Genomic DNA, 24,058 nt, shown 5'->3' on the forward strand with positions numbered 1-24,058 from the left:
GAGAATTCAGCACCACCAAACCAGCTTTACAACAAAAGCTAAAGAAACTTCTCTAGGCAGAAAACACAAGAGAAGGATGCTCCAACCAAAAGACATAGACTGGCTGAATGGATACAAAAACAAGTCCTGTATATATGCTGTCTACAAGAGACCCACTACAGACCTAGGGACACATACAGACTGAAAGTGAGGGGATGGAAAAAGATATTCCATGCAAATGGAAATCAAAAGAAAGCTGGAGTAGAAATTGTCATATCAGACACAATAGATTTTAACATAAAGACTATTACAAGAGACAAGAAAGGACACTACATAAAGATCAAGGGATCAATCCAAGAAGAAGATATAACAATTGTAAATATTTATGCACCCAACATAGGAGCAGGTCAATACATAAGGCAAATACTAACAGCCATAAAAGGGGAAATCGACAGTAACACAATCGTAGTAGGAGACTTTAACACCCCACTTTCACAAATGGACAGATCATCCAAAATGAACATAAATAAGGAAATGCAAGCTTTAAGTGGTACATTAAACAAGATGGACATAATTCATATTTATAGGACATTCCATCCAAAAACAACAGAATATACATCCTTCTCAAGTGCTCTTGGAACATTCTCCAGGATAGATCATATCCTGGGGATCAAATCAAGCCTTGGTAAATTTAAGAAAATTGAAATCGTATCAAGTAACTTTTCTGACCACAACACTATGAGATTAGATATCAATTACAGGAAAAAAATCTGTAAAAAATACAAACATATGGAAGCTGAACAATACACTACTTAATAACCAAGAGATCACTGAAGAAATCAAAGAGGAAATCAAAAAATACCTAGAAACAAAGGACAATGAAAACACGATGACCCAAAACATATGGGATGCAGCAAAAGCAGTTCTAAGAGGGAAGTTTATAGCAATAAAATCCTACCTTAAGAAACAAGAAACATCTCAAATAAACAACCTAACCTTACACCTAAAGCAATTAGAGAACGAACAAAAATACCCCAAAAGTTAGCAGAAGGAGAGAAATCATAAAGATCAGATCAGAAATAAATGAAAAAGAAATGAAGGAGACGATAGCAAAGATCAATAATACTAAAAGCTGGTTTTTTGAGCAGATAAAACTGATATACTGTGAGCCAAACTCATCAAGAACAAAAGGGAGAAGACTCAAATCAATAGAATTAAAAATGAAAAAGGAGAAGTAACAACTGACACTGCAGAAATACAAAGGATCATGAGAGATTACTACAAGCAACTATATTCCAATAAAATGAACAACCTGGAAGAAATGGACAAATTTTTAGAAAAGCACAACCTTCCGAGACTGAACCAGGAAGAAATAGAAAATATGAACAGACCACACACAAGCACTGAAATTGAAACTGTGATTAAAAATCTTCCAACAAACAAAAGCCCAGGACCAGATTGCTTCACAGGCAAATTCTCTTAAGCTTTTAGAGAAGAGCTAACACCTATCCTTCTCAAATTCTTCCAAAATATAGCAGAGGGAGGAACACTCCCAAACTCATTCTATGAGGCCACCATCACCCTGATACCAAAACCAGACAAAGATGTCACAAAGAAAGAAAACCACAGGCCAATATCACTGATGAACATAGATGCAAAAATCCTCAACCAAATACTAGCAAACAGAATCCAACAGCACATTAAAAGGATCATACACCATGATCAAGTGGAGTTTATTCCAGGAATGCAAGGACTCTTCAATATACACAAATCAATCAATGTGATACACCATATTAACAAATTGAAGGAGAAAAACCATATGATCATCTCAATAGATGCAGAGAAAGCTTTTGATAAAATTCAACACCCAATTATGATAAAAACCCTCCAGAAAGTAGGCATAGAGGGAACTTTCCTCAACATAATAAAGGCCATATATGACAAACCCACAGCTAACATTGTACGCAATGGTGAAAATTTGAAATCATTTCCACTAAGATCAGGAAGAAGACAAGGTTGCCCACTCTCACCACTCTTATTCAACATAGTTTTGGAAGTTTTAGCCACAGCAATCAGAGAAGAAAAAGAAATAAAAGGAATCCAAATCGGAAAAGAAGAAGTAAAGCTGTCACTGTTTGCAGATGACATGATACTATACATAAAGAATCCTAAAGATAATACCAGAAAACTACTAGAGCTACTCAATGAATTTGGTAAAGTGGCAGGATACAAAATTAATGCACAGAAATCTCTTGCATTCCTATACAGTAATGATGAAAAATCTGAAAGTGAAATTAAGAAGACACTGCCATTTACCACTGCAACAAATAGAATAAAATTACTAGGAATAAACCTACCTAAGAAGACGAAAGACCTGTATGCAGAAAACTATAAGACACTGATGAAAGAAATTATAGATGATACAAATAGATGGAGAGATATACCATGTTCTTGGATTTGAACAATCAACATTGTGAAAATGACTCTACTACCCAAAGCAATCTACACATTCAATGCAATCCCTATCAAACTACCACTGGCATTTCCCAGAGAACCAGAACTAAAAATTTCACAATTTGTATGGAAACACAAAAGACCCCGAATAGCCAAAGCAATCTGGAGAAAGAAAACCGGAGCTGGAGGAAGCAGGCTCCCAGACTTCAGACTATACTACAAAGCTACAGTAATCAAGACAGTATGGTACTGGCACAAAAACAGAAATATAGGTCAATGGAACAGGATAGAGAGCCCAGAGATAATCCCACACACATATGGTCACCTTATCTTTGATAAATGAGGCAAGAATATAGAGTGGAGAAAAGACAGCCTCTTCAATAAGTGGTGCTGGGAAAACTGGACAGCTACATGTAACAGAATGGAATTAGAACACTCCCAAACACCATACACAAAAATAAACTCAAAATGGATTAAAGACCTAAATATAAGGCCAGACACTACCAAACTCTTAGAGGAAAACATAGGCAGAGCACTCTATGATATAAATCACAGCAAGATCCTTTTTGACACATCTCCCAGAGAAACGGAAACAAAAATAAACAAATGGGACGTAACGAAATTTAAAATCTTTTGCACAGCAAAGAAAACCATAAACAAGATGAAAAGACAACCCTCAGAATGGGAGAAAACATTTGCAAATGACAAAGGATTAATCTCCAAAATTTACGAGCAGCTCATGCAGCTCAAAATCAAAAAAACAAACAACTCAATCCAAAAATGGGCAGAAATCCTAAATAGACTTTTCTCCAAAGGAGATATACAGATTGCCAACAAACACATGAAAGAATGCTCAACATCATTAATCATTAGAGAAATGCAAATCAAAACTACAATGAGATACCATCTCACAGCATTCAGAATGGCCATCATCAAAAAATCTACAAACAATAAATGCTGGAGAGGGTGGGGAGAAAGGGAACACTCTTGCACTGTTGGTGGGAATGTAAACTGATACAGCCACTATGGAGAACAGTATGGAGTTTCCTTAAAAAATTAAAAATAAAACTAAATTACAACCCAGCAATCCTACTACTGGGCATATACCCTGAGAAGACAATAATTCAAGAAGAGTCATGTACCAAAATGTTCATTGCAGCTCTATTTACAATAGCCAGGGCATGGAAGCAACCTAAGTGTCCATCAACAGATGAATGGATAAAGAAGATGTGGCACTTATATACAGTGGAATATTACACAGCCATAAAAGGAAACGAAATTGAGTTATTTGTAGTGAGTTGGATGGACCTAGAGTCTGTCATACAGAGTGAAGTAAGTCTGAAAGAGAGAAACAAATACCATATGCTAACACATACATATGGAACCTAAAAACAAACAAACAAAAATGGTCATGAAGAACCTAGGGGCAAGACGGGAATAAAGACACAGACCTACTAGAGAATGGACTTGAGGATACGAGGAGGGGGAAGGGTAAGCTGGGACAACGTGTGAGAGTGGCATGGACATATATACACTACCAAATATAAAACAGATAGCCAGTGGGAAGCAGCCACATAGCACAGGGAGATCAGCTCGGTGCTTTGTGACCACCTAGAGGGGTGGGATAGGGAGAGTGGGAGAGAGGGAGATGCAAGAGGGAAGAGATACGGGGACATATGTATATGTATAGCTGATCCACTTTGTTATAAAGCAGAAACCAACACACCATTGTAAGACAATTATACTCCAATAACTATGTTAAAAAAAAAAAAAAGTGTATCAGTAGACCCAGTCTACTCATGGAGAGCAGATAATGAAAGTTGTGAACACCAGGAGACGGGGATCACTAGGAGCCATTTTATAAGCTGCCTATCACAATTTTTTCAATGTGTATTATATAAAGTACTATTATATAACACACATTACCATTGAAAACATGAGTTAGATGAGCACCATGTTGCCCTTCTTCTATGGAAAATCAGTTTGCCTAGTTGGCTGTCAAAAAATTTTTGAATAAAAAATGAACCTCTAGGCAATCATTCATCTCCACATTGGCCATTAAAGACAGCTGCCATCTGTCATAACTTAAAATGAAAAAGCCATACTTTATACATAAATAGAAGTATTTGTGAAACTTTTCATTTTAAGATGTAGAAAGGCACTTTAATATTTAAGAAGGGAAACATAGTCTTAGAAGGAACTGATTCAGTAAAGCAGACAGTGTATGTTTTTCATGAAGCTTTCATTAATTTTCTATATTGGAGAGCAGTGTAGTCAAATTGGAAGACCCTAAGTAGAAACCGCAGTCCCTAGAGGTCTCCACTAATTGTGATCCTAAGGCAAATCGTTAAGGCAAACTTCCCTTAATTAGATATATTTCCCAAGTCAGAGACAGCATACTCAACAACTCCCACAACTGTGGTAAGCATCTAAGTATTGATTGCTTTCTCTTCCACACTCAGTCAATGAAGTACGACTCCAGTTCAATCAGATGCATTTATTTCTCAATATTTTTGTGTTCCAACTAGCTGAAGTTAGAGTTATCTTGAACTTTCCATCAAGAATTGTAATTTTTAAAGCATACTGATATTTCCATTGATTAATATAACCCTAATTGTTTTCTTTGCTCAAGCAAGACTTTTCTTTGCTCAAGCCCTGTAATTTTTTATCATATAGTACTGCAGGAAGGCAGAGGAACATAAAAGCATATACACTATTTTTAAATGATGGTTTCTATTAAAATATACTACTTAATGCAATCTCTAAATCAGAAGTGTGAAATAACTCAAAATTGGAGAACAATTTACAAAAATGTCTCATGATTCTACTTCACATGTTGGGTGCTGACCTAGGGCCCGATTCAAACTGCTTTGCAGCCAGTACATGTAAGTGGCTGAAAGGTCATTCTTCAGAGATGGCAGACTAAATGTTAAACCAGACATACCACAGAGTTTACTGAAAGCAATGTCCTATTGGACATCCTATTGGGGATGTAACAGCATTATAATAAATGTTTTCCCTTGAGAAACACTAGATAATTCTCAACATTTAATCAAATTATTTATTTTTTCCTCTCAGCTGTTATAGATGTCTTCATATCTATACTACACAAAACATATCTATCCTATACAGTATATTCCTATGCTTCCTTATTGTTGGTTTGGATTGCTTCTCCCTCACATTCTATTGTTTCCTTCCAAATGGAAGAAGCTCCACTAGCATTCCACTTCTTTTTCCCTTCTGTCCCTTAAGCTTAACTTGAAGAGGAGTTACTTAATCTGACTGATGATTTTGCAAGGGGAAACTTGGTGCAATCATCCAAGAATTCTTCTCCATTGCCTCTTGGGAATGAACTGTCCATAGAGCCAGCATGTACTGCTGTAATCCTCCAGACTATGTTTTACAAGGGCAGGCCACCATGTTGGGAGGCATGCAGAGATCCAGCAGTATTTTAGGTTGTAAGGCTCTTTAATTCTTGGGTTCACTATTTTAAGAAGACCAATTTCCTTCAGATTCATCTCATTTTTTAAACATCACCTTAGTGATAAGGATGATGTTCATACTCTATCCATTCAATGTCTTTGTTTTATGCCTTATATATCAAAAAGTCAGGTGGAGAAAAGAATTGAATTACATACTGGACCAACTTAAACTCCAATAATTCTTGTAAATAGTTATTTTTCATTATATTTTCTAAGTTATTATTGCCATTATATTATAAACCACTGCATTCTTGTCTTCTGTAACCAAAAACTTGATAGAATTCTTAACAGTTTTTCAACTGATATAGTTTGTTAGGCTGTACAAATACCATCTGAAATTGACAATATATTGATTTGCCTATTTCTAATGTTTATATCTTGATTTCCTTATTGAATTTGCATCAACTTCCAATGATAGAAGGTAAAAATGCCATCCTTGTATTGAATTTAACAGGAATGACTCTACGGTTTACTAGTGAATACAATACAGGTTTTTGGTTTGAGACAATTTTTAAAAAATATTAAGAATGTATTCTTCCATTAATTGTTTACCAAGAAGCTGCTAAATTAATTTTGTTTCTAATAATGTTGTTGTTAATTTAACATTAAATAATGTAATTCCTTAACTCCTTAAAAAGAATTACAATTAGATAGTCTTAAAAATCTATAATAAGGTGTCTTTCTCCTTTCTACTTTTAACTATTTTAAAATTATTTTTAAACATGGCACATGGATGGCAGGTTTTGTGAGACCCAACATATGTAAAAATATATTTCTATGATTTTCATGCTTAAAAATCTACTAGACTAGGTATAAAATTCAAAATCACTTATGAAGATTCAGCCTCAGTGTATTTGTAGAGGTAATATATTAGAATGTTTATTATAACACCATTTGTATACACTGCAAAGAAGGTAAGGGGATGGATAAATAAAATAGGATATATCCATTTATTAGAAAATCACGTAGCCAGTAAAAAGAATTAAGTAGATCCATATGCACTAACCAGGGAAGTGGTAAATTGCATATTAATTGAATTAAAATGTCATACATACATACATATATAAGATAAATAAAGATGTTTAATTTATTTAAAATATGTAACTATACATATGTATGATTAATCAATTACAGTTGCCCCTTGATATCCATGGTGGATTGGTTCTAGGATGCCCACGGATACCAAAATGCCCTCTGTATTCGCCTGTGTGCGGAACACCTGAAAACGGAAGGCTGACTATAGTTGAAATACTTACTCTTTACATTTTCATTTCTAGTGAGTCTTCATGGAAGTTTTAGCATAACTTTTCTTTTTTTTTTTTTTTTTTGCGGTACGCGGGCCTCCCACTGTTGTGGCCTCTCCCATTGCGGAGCACAGGCTCCGGATGCGCAGGCTCAGTGGCCATAGCTCATGGGCCTAGCCTTTCCCCGGCATGTGGGATCTTCCCAGACCGGGGCACGAACCCGTGTCCCCTGCATCGGCAGGTGGACTCTCAACCACTGCGCCACCAGGGAAGCCCTAGCATAACTTTTGAAGAATCTATATTTATGACTCACCATTCAGTGTATATTTTAAAATAGAAGTCTGGAAACCCTTTTATTTGACGTTATACATTCCTGCAAAATGTGTAACAACATATGTGAAACAAAAATGCACACAATTTTTAATTATGGTTACCTTCTGGGGTTTATATTGGATGGCTACAAGAAAAATATTTCAGTTCTACCAGATATTAATAATAAAGTATTATGTTAATGGTTCCTAATGACTTTTTATGTGTTTTAGTATTTGCTCAAAGGTAACACAGAGCATTATTGTTATTTGAAAAAACAGAAAAACAACTGAACTGGATAATAACCTATTTTTGCAGCATTGCACATATATTATTGTTAATCATTAAAATTAAGTTTCACTGTAGGCATTTTTAACTCGATTTTCAGAGAATTCAGAGAAAATATGGTGGAGTTCTACTATTCTACTCTTCTTACTATTGAGTTTTGAAAATTCTTTATATTTTCTGTACACTGGTCCCTTGTTAGATAAGTTGGCAAATATTTTCGCCTAGCTGTAGCTTGCCTTTTCATCTTTTAACAGGATCTTTCCAGAGCAAAAGTTTTTAATTGTCATGAAATTTAATTCCGCCAAATTTTTACTTACAAATGGTGTACTCTTTTTCAAGATCTAGGTCCCAAAGATTTTTTTCCCTCTGTCATCTTCTAAAACTTTTATAATTTACATTTTACATGTAAATATATAATCCACTTTAAGTTATCATTGTATGAGGTGTGAGTTTAAGTCTAGGTTCATGTTTTTGCTTATAAATATACAAATGCTCCAGCACCATTTTTTTCAAAAAACTACCCTTCTACCATTGAATTTCTTCACGTCTTTGCAAATAGCACTTGGTCATACTTGTTTGGGGATATTTACAAGCATTCTCTTGTTTAATTGACATATATGTCTAATGGAGGGTAGAAGAATATTCCACCTCAAAATATGCCACTTTAGTGTAAAGATTATTTTGAGCTAAAGATTTTTCTCTATTTTCATCTGCTTCAGTTTCATGGATAGTTCTTATTTTATTGTTTCATTTCTTCTGCTTGCTTTGGGTTTATTTTGCTCTCTCACCTACTTTCTTGAGGGAGAAACTTAGAATATTGTTTTGAGACTTACCCCCTTTTCTAAAGTAAGAATTTAATGCTATAAATTTCCATCTCAGCACTAGCTCAGCTCTGCCCCCCCAAATTTTGATGTTATATTTTCATCTTCATTCAGTTCATTGTACTTTTTATTCCCCTTTTATTCTCTTAGCTTGTGGATTATTTAGAAGAGTCTTTTCAAGTGTTTGGGGATTTTCTGTTAATCCTTCATTTATTGATTTACAGTTTGATTCCATTGTGGTTAAGAGAAAAATTCTGCATGATTTCAATTCTTTTAAATGTGTTGAATATTGTTTTATGGACCCAAATATCATCTGTATTGATATGTTTTCTCATTATTCTCTTTGTTTTTCATTTCACTGCTTTTTTCTTTATTTTTCTATGGGCTAAATATATTTTAGAATTTGTTAGAATTATATTATACGTGCATGACTTATCACAGTCTATTATTGTAGTCATTTTACCAGTTCATGTGACCTATAAAAACATGATCTCTCTTTACATGGCTTTACCCTCCCCCATTTATAATAGAATTATTTTTAAAATTTCTTTCTACACACATTTAGAACCACATCAGCTATTATGATGATTTTTCCTTCAACTGTCAAACAAAATTTCAAAAACTCAAGAAGAAAAGGGAAACACTGTGCTTACTCATATTTTTGCTTACCATGTCATTCAGATTGTGTGCTTTCTATTGTTAAATCATCAAGTTCAATGATTCTCTCCTCTTTTCTTTCAGTTCTGCTGTTGAGCCTACTTACTGAATTTTAAAAATTTAAGTTATTGTACTTTTTCAGTTCTACAATTCCCATTTTATTCTTCTCTATATCTTATATTTCTTTTCTGAAGCTTTGTATATTTTACTTATTTAAAACATGTTCATAATTTTCACAGAAGCATTTTATTGATAGCTGATATTACAGTCCTTGAGATAATTCTAATTTCCATTTTTTTCTCAGTGTCAGCATCTGTTATCTTTTCTCATTAATTTGAGATCTCCCTGGTTCTTAAAGTAATAAGTGACCTTGATTGAAATTTGAACAATTTAAGTAATCTGCTGTGAGACTCTGGATCTTACTTAAATCTTGTGTCTTAGCCACCTATTTCTGGCACTGCTCCAGCTGGGGAAGGGTGCTGCCACCTTGTTACTGCCAGGTGGGGGAACAAGTCCAGGTTCTCCATTTTGCCTCTGAGGGAAAGGGGCCCTTTGCTACAACTAGACCTGGAGTCAGGTTCAGGCTCTTCACTATGCCTTCACTAATACTACCTTGGCTGTTTGTGCAATGAGTGTCTCGTTGCTGCTTCCCACATGGCTCCACTGATGCTTCAGAAGGGAAGAGTGCACTCACTGCAGCTGAAAGATGATGAAAATCCTGACTCTGCACTAGGCCACCTCTGATACCGCCTCAGGGAGGATGGTGTGAAGTACCTCACTAACTCCAGGTGGGGACTTCCAGGCTCTCCAGATAGTCTCCCCTGACGCTGCAGAGGGAGAACCCTTGCTTGGTGATGAATGTTCTTGATTTCCAACTCTTCCTTCTCTGACACCGCTCTGGAATGGAAGCTACAACCTAGTGACGGTGGAAGTCTGGATTCTTTGCCTTCTGTTGGGGGTGGTGTGCCATAGTTATTTTATATTGTTTATCTGGAGTGGAGCAGTTATTTTGTTTTAAAGATTTGTGTGCCTAAAGACAGCAGGGTTTCCTAGGAGCTTTTTTTTTTTTTTTTTTTTGCCTGTAACTGTTAGAATTTCCAGGTCAGTTGGCTTCTCCAGGAATTGCTATGGGCTATATGAGAAAAAAGGAAAATCCAGGGAAATCCCCCCAGGTTGTTCCTCAGATTCTGAAGTCTTGGTTATTTTCTTCTCCCTGCCTTTCAAAATCTTGTTTGTTTTATACACAATATTAAGGCATTTTATCTACATAGTGCGAATAAAAGGGAAAAGATATCTACTCCATCTTCCCAGAAATAAAAGTCTCTTCACTGTTCAGTTTTCTTTTATTTTTTGCCTGTCTTCACAGGAATTTTAGCATAACTTCTGGAGAAGTTGTGTTAGGAACTACTATTCAGTAGTAATTTTAAAATAGTAACAAAGAAATTATTTTATTTAGAATTACACTTTCTTGTAATTAATGCCTCCCTTCCCCTGTTCTAAGACATTGCATGCAGTATCAATGTATTCAGTCTCTGAGTACGCTATGAATTTAACTCAGAAAAAAAAAGGTGCCTTTCTCTCCTAGAGCTAATGAAGAGCTCTATCAAAACTATGACAAATCCTATATATACTTTTAAAATCCCTATCAAAACTATGAAAAACACACATGGTGCACAAAATACACCCTTAGGTGCTCAAGAATTTAGCAATAGGCTCTGAGCTTCTACTGAAATACAGATTTAAAATAACTGTGGAAGAAGCTGTAAGATACTACATAATATATGCTGTGAGTTGACTTTGTATTTAATGAACTAGCAATTCATTGCAAAATGATTTATTATTCTGTTTACTTTTAAAGTCCAGATTTGCTTCTATTTCTCTTAATCTATACTGAACTCCTTTTTGTAATACTCCTTTCTAAATACCAAAGAAGTATTAAGAAAAGTTTCACATCTCACTTTTTAAAATCTTTGATTCAAGGTTCTTTCACTTACCAGCAATATTTTATTTGCTGTTTCTATAAGCAGGGTTCAGGAGTATAGTTTTTGTCTTTTTCATAGATCTTACCTTATTTTATAATTCATATTTTCTTTCTCTCAGATCTGTCCAGTGGTAACTCTGTGGCACTGTGACCAAATACCATTCCAGCATTTCTAGTTGAAAGACTATCCTTTCCCCAGTGAATACCTTGGCATCTTTGTCAAAAATCAATTGGTATATATGTATCAGTCTAATTCTGTTCCATTGATCTATTCATTTATCTTTATGTAAATATCATACTGTATTTATTACTGTTGTTTCATAATAAATTAGAAATTCGGAAGTATAAGTCGTTCAACTCAGTTATTTTCTAAATATAATTTGACTTGTAGGTCATTTGTATTTGCAAATATAGTTAGAATTAACTTCTCAATTTCTATTTAAAAATCCACTGTGATTTTGTAATTAGATAGCATTGAATCTATAGATAAATTTGAGAAGAATTTATATTATAATAATGTTGAGCCTTCCAATACATTTATATGGTATAACTCTGCATTTATTTATTGATTTGCCTCAGCTGTGTTTTGTAATTTTTCAGGGTACAGGTCTTTCACATATTTTGTCAAATTTATTCCTAAGTATTTCATACTTCTTGATGCTATTGTAAATGAAATTGTTTTAATTTTATTTTATTTTCTAATTATTCATGTCTAGAGTTCAGAGATATAACTGATTTTTATGTTTTTACTTTGCATCCTATAACCTTCCTAAAATAATTTTTTAATTCTGGCATCATTTTACAAATTCAAAATATTCTACTGGCAATATCATATTGCTTATAAATTTTCCGGGTTTTATTTAGGTTTGTTTTTATTCCAGTAATTCTAGGAAAAACCCTGCCTTGTTCCTGATATTCCTGGGAAACATTCAACCTTTAACAATTAAGAATAAATTTGCTGTGTTTCCTAGATACCATTTTTCAAGTTAAGGACATTCCCTTCTATGTCTGGCCTTCTGAGTTTTTTTAATCATGAATAGGTGTTGAATTTTGTAATATGGAATTGGAACAGGTAGTTCAAATTCTAATCTAAAAGTACAGTGCCCCCCCCACCCCACATTCAGCATATGTATTTGTCTTTCTCCCACAGTGAAAGTGCTGTTTCTCAAGAGCATCAGTATATTTACTTATTTCCTTAATCTTACGATAAATACAAAAAAAGTTTTTTGGAACTATTTCATGTGTAATACAATCAATAGCAAACTTACTGAGTAAAGGTCACATTTTCTTTGCAGTTTTGTATCTTATAAAGGTGTACAGTCAGAGTACCAAATTCAACATTTCCTTTAATTCTATTTTTCTTGTCTGCAGACATGCTATCAATTTGCTATATCAATTTACTATCATAATTTACTTTTATAAACACTTTGATATGTGACTGAGTCAATATAAAGTCATTCTAATAATTCAAGACTTAGTGTCAGTGATATGTGTTTGTCTTTTAACTTTCTACCAAATTATTCACCAATTATCAGTAATGGAGAAATACAGAGTCTTGAAAACTTCCAATCTCTTCCTGTGGGCAAATATAAATCTCTTCTGCTACAAATTCAAGGTGGCTGATTATTCTGGGTGTGTGCACCATTAACAATGGCTTCCATTCTTACACTTAAAAAAAAAAAAAGGGTTTTTTTTTCCTCTAGTGAAGAAGGTAGGCAAACTAGTCCCAGTTTAAACCATATATATTTGAATTTGCATCTGCAGGCTTAGATTTCCATGACTAGGACCAGAGTAGACTTATCAATGTGGACACAATACAAAAGATCCATTTTTGTTGCACAAATATGATATTCATATGTTTCTTGGGGATGCTGTGCAGTTCTACAAATAGCTCTGTGTTCTGTGGAGTTTTACAAATTCCAGAAAGTATAATTGTTCTATTCCTGGTTTCCATATGCATAAACAAACTTGTATCCAGATGCAGCAACATTAAATGCTAGTAACAAAGTTCTCTCTAATCTAGAAAGATAGTGGCAAATGTGTTTCTGAAAGGAATAGCTGGTTTTTAATCTGTAGTGGAAATAAATCTCTCACTAAAATTCAAGGATACATTATCATGATACTGTGTAGGGAGCAATGTAAGTAGATGAGTTGGCAATCAAATTTCATGCTTCAGGGCTTGAACTGTTTTTATAAGGGTTATAATGGGATCTTTTGAAATAAGTGAAGGAATTTTTCTTGCCTTAAAAACTTTAGAGATATCTATGTAGATCATGGTCCAATCTGGAGTTTCAAATGTACAGTTAACATAGCTATTCAAAAAAGAGAATTCAACAAAGTTTAATGTCTCTTAGCTTCCCTGAAGTGACACAGAAAGGCATGATATGAAACCTTTTGGACACAAAAAGGGGCCATGAAATTATTCAACTGGCATTCTTCCTCATCTCAGAGGGAACTGACATCTTACTCTTTCCTGTACTTGTAACCAAAAGACACATTTTTATTCACACAGTAAGGCTCACCTTCTGCTCTCCAGTTCCGTACATCATAGCTGTGTATAGAATCCATAGAAAGCAACATGGCAAAAAAGGAGCCAGTAAAAAATATGTCATCTATATACCAAGAATCAGTGTTGATTCTATGCCATGAACAGCTCTCTTTCATTCCCTTAACTGAAGTGTATACATTATTCTTGTAGTTTAGTGCTCCCTTTAAATCACTTCTTGTATGGAAATTAATGAACATTTTTAAAAAGTATTTTATTTCTCTTTGTTTCTATATCTCTGCTATAATTTATTGTATATATGCTACATGGCCAATTTTATTCTCATGAAATCACCATACAAGATTCTTTGGGACTTAACTCTGATATCTAAACACCCAAAGTGCCCTCTTCTCTAAATAATATCAATAATACCAAAATTTTCTTCTCAAGAGAGTAGAACCACTAAAGGGAAACAGTCTTTTCATAATGTACCTAACAATTAAAAGATACGTGTAAGAGGAGTTTTATAAAGTGTTAAGTATTAAATAAATGTAGTTTCCATTTCATAACCCAAAGGTATAGTAAGTATTCAGTGTATATTTCTTACTACTAAAAAAACAAACAGGGCTTCCCTGGTGGCGCAGTGGTTGAGAGTCCGCCTGCCGATGCAGGGGACACGGGTTCATGCTCCGGTCCGGGAAGACCCCACATGCCGCAGAGCGGCTGGGTCCGTGAGCCATGGCCGCTGAGCCTGCGTGTCCAGAGCCTGTGCTCCGCAACGGGAGAGGCCACAACAGTGAGAGGTCCGCATACCGCAAAAAAAAAAAAAAAAAAAAAAAACCCACAAAACACAAAACAACAACAAAAACTTGATCAATTTAGCTTGTCCTTTGCAATAGTATGTTAAGTTTCATGTCAGAGAAATTGGGAAGTAATAATCAATAAATTATTTACCCAGGGTCATATTTATGTAGCAATCCATGCTATTTCTCAGTATACTGAAATTGAAATTGTTCACTCAAACTTAACATATAGTCCATCAAAATTAGAAACTTACATGGCCATAGTAATAACAAGTTCAGATGAAAGGTAAGTCATCCATAATCATTATGTTCTTTTCTGATTAATATATACTAATGTACCTAGAAGGTTGTTCAGACATAATAAAACCTATTTCAAGAATTTTCTAGTATAAATAGTATAGATACTGTGTTCATAAGTATGATATCTTAAAAGCCACCTCTTAGTTCTCATAAATATATTTAAAAGAAAACAAACAAAAATAGGTTATTGTTAAAATAAAAATCATAACCATTAAAAAGTTAATTCATGTCTTACTAAATTACAGAAATGTTGCTTGCATTAAACTTTTTAACTAATTAGATCAAAGTGTTTTATATCACAAATTTAATGGTAATAGAGATAGCTATCAAATGTGTTTACTTCTTTTTTTATTAGTGAAGCTTTTAGTTCCACCAGAGTATTGCATGTATTTGAAAATACACCTAAATCTGTATTTGAAAAAAAAAAAAGTTTGTCCAAAAGTTATAAATTGCTACTTTGAAAAAATTTTCACTCTGTATAACCCTCACTATGAGATGTTACATTTTATCAGATGTGTGGCTTTTTAAAGATACTGGCCCAAGCAAAACCTGATATGATTTTAACATCTACTCTTGACGTGAGCAAATAAGATAAAATATTCCTATCACATTGTCCGAAAAGTGTTGCTCTTAATTTATTTTCCCTGTTCTCTTCTCTTTCTTCTCCTCTTCCTTCCTCCTTCATCTTCTTTAAGCATACTAATACTAGGATATTAATAAAATAAATATAAGCAAATGATGTTTAAATGTGTTTTCTAAAAGAATAATTACTGTTTACCTGTTTTTCCATTAAATATGATATTCCCTGCCTATATATATCTATATATGTATTATATAACAATATCCAGAAAAGGTCTAAACAAAAGTTATCAGAAGCTCTACATGTATAAATAGGGATTGTCAAATGTGAATTTTATGGTAGTAAGATCTGGATAAGCCATTTCTCAGGGGATTCCCTGACTTCAGTGTCTATAGATTTTAGCTCTTGGTGTGTTTAGGTTTCCCAAAGAAGACTTTTCCCATATTAGATGTGGTAACATGTTAAGCTAAACTGACAAAGTTCTGGGAACTCTGTGGATTAAAACATCTGAGGATCTCGTGATTCAATATGTAAGCGTCCCTTAACCACTTTGTTATCACCACAGTACCCTGGACTGTAATTTGCCTATTGACTGGCTGTTTTACGCTCTCCTGCAAAAGAACCTCTAATCTGCTGCCTAGGTATTGCACAGAGTGGTATATATACCTAACAATTGAGTTGCTTTTTAGACAAACTTTCAATTATTCAGTGTTTAGGTTCACCTTTACTTCCAATTCCATTGATATCTAATACTGACAATTCCTAAGATTTTTGTGGATTATAGAGAGTAACTGGGTTATTTTTTCCAGTTTTATTGAGATATAATTGACATACAGCACTGTATAAGTTTGTTATACAGCATAATGATTTGACTTATATATCATGAAATGATTACCACTGTAAGTTTAGTGAACATCCATCATTTCACATAGATACAAAATAAAAGAAAAAAAAGTCCTTACGATGAGAACATTCCTTACACATGTCCTTCTAAAGCAATGCTTACCAGCATATTTTTAAATTAATATCAAAAGCAGAAAAAAAGGTTGAAAGATGAAACTGAAATACTAATGCAAGTACATGTGCATGAAAGAATATATCAGAAATTGTCTCTTGGATCTGCATTTCTTTAATCCTTAGTATTGCAATATCAAATCAAAGTGTTTATCTAAGTTAGTGGTTCTCACATCTTATATTTGAATTTCCCTAATCTATGAAGTAGAGTGAACATATTATGAGAATTATGAAATTTTAGTTAGAAGTGGGCCACTCCAAATAAGCAGTATAGCAAATTTAATTCTTATTTCATACCATATTAATATTTGTTACAATCTAAATTTACATTAATTTCTCTATTTTTCTAATATAATTCATTTTCCATAATACTCTGTCATTTGTATTGTATGGTTTCTAGTTTCTAATACCCCAGAACATAAAATTCAGTGAAAATACTTGCTTCAGAGTTTATAAAAATACATATAAAGAGTAAAGCATTGACTGAATTATCTGAACTGACCTCTTGAGCTTGTGATTTTAGTCAATCTAGAAGAACTTTGAGAATTGCAATGTACCATTAGAGAGGGAGAGGGAGAGAGACAGAGCCAGAGAAAGAGAATTGTGGTAGACCAGATTATGACCAAAATTGCTCAAAAATATGAAAGTCAAAACGTCATTGATAGTTTAAAATTTGACCAATATAGAGATGCAGTAAACCTGCATTTTTAAGAAAATGCTTTGTTGTAAAACAAAGGCCTAATTGTTTAATAATTATCATGACCATGTGGGAATGAAGGTCAGACAAGATTGGCTGCCTGGATATCATATTTCATTTGATGTTTGTCTGCCAAAGCTTTTTCTAATCTCAAAGGAACACTGAAACCTACATAGGAGACATTTGTTAGAGTGACCACACTTCATTGAAATAGGAGAACCAAATTCCTAAAATTTCAATGGTCAAAAAAGTGTTCCTTCAACCAGTAATTTAAAGCTGTAATATCTTCTTTATAAAAATGGTAAAGAAGAGACATGAAAGGTGATAGATAGTAAACACATAAATGTACTTTTGCTATTTGGATAAAATGGTTGATAATGTCCAACCTTTGACATTTTTCACTGAGAACAGACCATTTTCTTTAGGCCCTTTGCCCCCTGCTATTTCACCTTCCTTTTACACACACACACACACACACACACACACGTGCGCGCATGCGTGCACGCCCACACATGCTCATGCTGATAATCATTTGTATTATAAGAATTTGTAGAGGAAGAGATAATTTTCTCTCCACTAAAAAAAGTATATGTTATTTTAATTCAAATAATTTCCATTAAAGTGCTAACTTAGTAAGCAATGAGAAGTTCAGTCTCCTGATATTGGACATGTTATCAGAGAAAACACAGGGGAAGAAAGATGAGAGATTTACTGGAATTCTCCGAATTTGTTCTGAAGCTATGAAATGAATCAGCTGTTTTTCTTCAAAAATATTTTATATTATAAATCTGTTTTTTGGAAGGCATTGATACTGACAGTGATTTTAGATAGTGGGTTTAGATTCAGCTGAAAGGACCAACCAAGATCACTGCTTCCCACACTGAGCACTTAACTTTGTCCCTTACTTGAATCTGCAAAAGATAATAAATATTGCCTGTTATTTACAACTTCCCTAAAATCTTTGCCCAAAACCCCCCAAAAACTACAAAACCTTTCCTCATAGCTTTGTAGGACAGTGTTCTAAGTATTCATTGTGTTTCCATAAATCCTCACTGTAATTTCCAATTTTCTAAATATATAAAATAATTGTGTCTAAAAATTAATGACAGATCCAAATATTTTAAGTGCTTAAAAATATAAAAAGATAAAGTCATGGAATGATTTACAATCCTTAACAAAGCAGTAGAAACTGACATTAAATAAGTAAAAGGACAATTGTTTTAGGTATGGTACCAATCCTTTTCAAAATTAATATTATTTTCTCAGGAAAGATTATCCCTTGCACAGATAACACTTTGCACAGTTACTTGAATGTAATAAATTCTGACTAAATATTAATTAAATTATAGAACATGAGACATTTGAAATTTAATTACTTAAATATGGGACTTTATATTTCCATAATATACAATGAATCAACTGGAAGGAAGTCATTTGGACTTATTTCCATAAAAACTTGCCAAAAGCTCTCTCAACATACATATTAAAGATTTTGCCCTGATACTCTAATAATCAAAACCTTTTATTAATCAAGTGCCTGTGCTTATATAAGAAACAACATCTGTAATTTAGATCACTCATGACTGTTATAGTATCTTTTGCCAATTTTGACTGAAGAGAACTGTGTTGGCATGCTGAATAGCTTTATAAATATCACATTTTTGGCCATGTAGCAATCTATTGAAAACATATCAAATAAAATTTATTGATCACACTAGAAAGTAAAAGGAGTAGCTTCAATTATAATTATAGAATTTGGGAGGTATTTAGTGATTTTATGAAAGAAATCATAAGATAAATTTTATATAAGAAAAAATGTTTTCATTAATTTAATATAAATATTTGTATTTGACACATTCTGCAGGATATATAATTTTCAGATTGATATCTAGTTTTCCCAGAATCTTCTGGCAAAAATTTTTTTGTTTCATGATTGGCAAATGCTTTAGTATGCCTCATACAGATTTCACTCTTGGGGCCTAATTTAACAGAAGTGGTAGAAGCATAATGAACATTATTTTGGACTTTGTGTTAAAACCTTTTTTTAAAAATCATGATTATTTTAATAACAAGGGAATTGTTCATTTGCTCTTTAATTTGATGTTCACGTATTGAAGGTTATAAGGTCAAACACTGCCTTCTTTATTTAAGGTCTTTTCTGATTTCTGAAATAAAGAATTATTTTACTCTTCTTTTTGCAGTTACAGTGATACCCTAAAGAATATGTCAGGTTAATATATAGGTTAAAAAAATTGGCCAACTAACTGAAATAAAGCAAATAAATGATTCTGAGTCAACTAACTGCTTCTACTGTCTATATGGTTGTAAACATCTCCTGGTTTGATCACTATTTCTATGGAAAGAGAGTCAAAAGCAGAATCATTACAATGGAAAGGACAGAGAATAACAAGTATTGGCAAAGACATAGATAAATTTTAATATTTATGTACCACTAATAAAATTATGTTTATGCATCTATTTTAAGTTCTTTTTAGTATGTCAAAAAATGGAAATGTACATATTTTATCCAACATTTCTGCATATAAACTTTCCAAATATAAGCTCATATAATCTTCACAAAGGGCATGTATAAGTATGTTTATACAGCACTATATTTAATATTCCCAAGCTGGAAAATATTGACATAAAATGAACAAATCATTTGTATTAAATTTATGCAATGAAACACTATACAGCACTGAGAATGAATAATTTACAATTACTACAACTACACAACAACCCATATGAATCACAAAAATAAATGTCAAGTGAAAGAAACTAGACTCCTAGAAGTATCAATACATACTGTATGATTCCAAGTATATAAAATTTAAAATGAGACAAAGCTAATCTATGAAGTCAGAAGTCAGGGTAGTGATTACCTCTAGGTTGGTGAATAATGCCTGAAAAGGAGCATGATGAAGCTTCAGGGGTGATTTTTTTTCCTGACTGGATTCTGATCCCCCAGATGTGCTCAGTGTATGACAATTCATCAAACTGTATATTTATCTTTAGTGTCTATATATTTGCAAAAGCTTTGCATAAAAAGAGAAATTTAAATGAGCCTCATTGTAATTAATTATATATTACTACTCTAAGATAATATAAACACAGTTATTAAAAATTTGTTAAAGTATATGTATTTATATTTATACCCTATAGCCTAATAAAGACCTAGGTTATTCAATAACTGTGTTTCTACAGAAGACAACATTCTGTAATTTGGATCAATAAAGAATATCATCATTTCTTATACCAGTAAATAACAGAAGTTTCCCATTGTAATCAATTGACATACACATCTAATTGTATTGTTATAATGATGATTATACAGAGATCGTAAGTTATTTTTTTCCCAAAATTTTGCTTGAATAAAAGAAATAAGAAATACATCATGTCTCAAACTGAGTAACATACTTCTGCAGAATGAATACAAATTAAAGATTACCTTTATATAACTAGTGGCAGAATTGACACTGTAAAAGTTTTGGGGAATTAACTTAGTTAATAAAAAGAAGTTTGAGTTTGAGAATATTTCACACTATGGACAACCAACTATACTTCTCCAAAGAGGGATAAAGAATACATACATTAAAAATGTCTGTGCAAAACAAAACAAAAACACTAGGCAATATTTTCTGATAAATACAAAACAAAAACAACAACAACATCAAAACAAACAACGACCACCTTTGGGATAGAGAAATTAGAAACTTGGGATTTAGTTCTAGTTCTACATATAGAACTTTGATAGCTTTGCATATCTAGCTACTTTTTCATTAGTTCAACCAATATTGATCAAATATCCACTACATGCTAGGCATTTCTCAGTCTGAGAATTTAAAATAAATAGAATTATTATTCATTTGCTATTTCACAGACTCAGGACATGGAAATGAGCAATTAAATGAAATGGATAACAGTGAAGGAAGGGTCTGCAGAAACATCCACGAGAACAGACATGGGAGGATAACAACAGGGTGATAGCCAAAGCCCAGCTGTGATTCTTTACTCCTAGATCAGTGTCTTGGATTCTGATTCATGCTGTGCATCTAAACAACAGGTCACTGGAAATATTCTTAGGGCAGAATTTGATCCTGTTTATACCACATCCAATGACTGTTCATGCTGCTTCCAAATATTCCTGATTTATAAACTTGGTGAGATTACAGTTTATGCTTCAAAAAGATTGAATAGTTAGACTATTCTCATGAAGTTAACAAGTGAACCAAATATGTGCTTCCCAAAGTTCATTTTATAATTGTATTCTAAAACAAAATTTTTTTGATATTTTAAACTTTTTATTTTAAAATAGAGATTTGCAGAAAGTTGCGGGGCAGTACAAAGGTCTCATGTACCGTTAACCCAATTTCCCCAAATGGTCACATCTTACATGATTACAGTGTAAAACAAAAACAAGGAATTTGACATTGATATGATGTGACTGTAAATGAAGATTTCTAACAGTTTTCAATTAAAACCCAATCTGTGTGTGTGTGTGTGTACCTATGTGTATGAGGGTGTGTTTACTTTCTTAGTTACACTGTATCCTTTCAACAAATTTTGATTAACTAACAGAATCTTTTTCAAACATTTGTCTCCAAATTCCAGACCTTGATAAAATATCTATCTGATTTCTGAGATATACATAAGGGATCAGTCCACCGTCTTTATAATCGTATAATTACAATTCATCACCTGTCTTTTCTGTTTCCATTCTATCAATATTTAGTTTTCCCATACCTGACTAGTGTCTGTCAGCAAATGAAACAGTGTAAGTGGAACAAGAAGCTACAATACAGTGACTGTGCCCTTGAAAAAGATTTCAAGAGTCTTTTTCAGGTTCTTTATTTCTTTGCCTTCTTCTTCTTTGCTCTGTTCCATTCCTATTCCTTTCTTACAATATTGAGACATACACAGAACATCATTTCAAGAATGGAGAATTTAGTCATGTACCATGTTTGCACATAGCTTTAATGTGATTGTCTATGATTCCATAGGCAAACATAATAACCCTGAATTGCACACAAAGTCTGTAGTCATATCATCTGTGGCTACAGATGGAAAACAGCCTGCACAAACAGTAGGTATTGCTAACCAGGTGGATTTCCAGTTTCAATATGTTTGAACAAATCTTTGGGCAACAAACACAAAGACATTAGCAACAGGGCAATGTTGAAGAGGTGTCAGGAGAAAGCACTCTCAAGTCCAACCCTAAACATTTTCTATAAAATCCAAGAATTACTTGAAGAACCTTAGCATATCTGAGCTTATTTCCTCAATTACCTCTGGAGCAGCTTAAAGGCTGCCAATCTCTCCTCCTCTCATTGCTGTGAGATGACCAGTAATTCAAAGGAAAAAAAAATACAGTCTAAATTAGCTGAATGCTCTCAACCTCTAGAGAATTTAAAATCAGGAAACATGATTATTTACGCCTGTTCTTATATCTTATTTGCCTTTATTTTCTTTAAAAAAAAAATCTGACTTTTGCTTATTCAAGGCCATGACCAGCAGTTTGGGAAAGGAGAGATCTTCCTGTGATTGTTCTTCTCCTTTCCTCGCCATTTCTACCTAAGCGACCCCTGATGCTCTTTGATAATGAAGCTACCCAGTTGTGGCCTGATAACTACTGGGGCTGCTTAACACACAGTGCCTGTTCCCATTTTTGAGGGGTTCCTGTCCTCCCCAGAGCCCCTGACACACAACATTCAATAGAACACCCAGTTTCAACTTTCACCTTCAGGACCACTTCCCTCCTTAGTGACTCATTCAAGCAGGAAAGGGAAATCTGTGTTGGGGTGTGGAGTTTTCCCTTCAGATTAAAATGCTTCTGGCTGCTGGCAAAATTAGAAAAACAGCTTCAAGGATAAAATAGTTTTATTTTATTTAATGCTACCAGTAGGAGAAATTTTTAACATCTACACCCACAAGCATGCCCCTTTAGGATTCAGAAGTCACCCCCCTCCTTATATAATACATATAGCACTTTACCTCTGAAAATGATTTCTGACGATGACACGAATATCAAAATTAGGAAAACAGCCAGAAAGCATTTCCTTCCTTTTATGTTTTATGCCAGTTGCCCTCCCTGAGTCTTTTCATTTATCCTGGCAGAGGTTTGTCTCTTTGCCTTTAAAAGTTAAATCCACCTTCATCGCACAATGTAGAAAGAAGTGAAATTAAACTGCAGTGTGTTCCAGAGGAGAAAATCTACTTTATTCATCTCTCAGCCCTACTTTAACTTACACTGACCTAATTACAGCCCACACCAGGAGAAGCAGAAGAGCTGAAGGAGCACTTCTGCCACCTAGTGGTCAATGCCCTGTATTGTGCACTGAGACCTCCACGTTTTCGCTTTATTTTTGAAATGTCTGGCACACAAGTGTAAATGACCTTCTCTAGTCTCTGCATGAATACTGAGGATATGCATCACACACTGCTCTGTTCCTTTGGAGATTCAAAATGTAATGGCCTTCTAAAGAACTCTATTTAGAGAAGGGTGAATTAATGGCTCTTAAGATGGACTATAGCTTGAAAACTGTATTATTAAGACTGTATAACATTTCATGAAAGTTAAATTGAAAATGATAATGTAAATATTAATAGCCACTAAAGCTATCTTTTAAATACTATGAATCGAATTGAATATTTAGGGATGTTAGCACCCTTCTCACTAAATCAGTTATCCTTTCTCGTAGCAGCTGCATGATTTAGCTAGCTGAATGATTTCCTCAGTGCAGCAACTGGCATGTTTATTTGTTTGCTTTTGGGAGTGGTAGTGGACATTTCAGAATGCTCCGTTCTCTTTCTTCTGGCTTCACTAATGAGTTATTGATCAGTGACTTGAAAGAAAAACTTGGATGAAAAATGTAGTCAGCCTTAAATCACTAATGCTAATTAAAACCAGGGAAAGGAAGGAAAATGGAAGGTGCTAAAAATACCCTAATATCAGGGTAGCCAATCT

This window comes from Monodon monoceros, unplaced genomic scaffold, assembly GCF_005190385.1.
Source record: "Monodon monoceros isolate NGI ecotype Baffin Bay Population unplaced genomic scaffold, NGI_Narwhal_1 Super_Scaffold_15, whole genome shotgun sequence".
NCBI lineage: Eukaryota > Metazoa > Chordata > Mammalia > Artiodactyla > Monodontidae > Monodon > Monodon monoceros.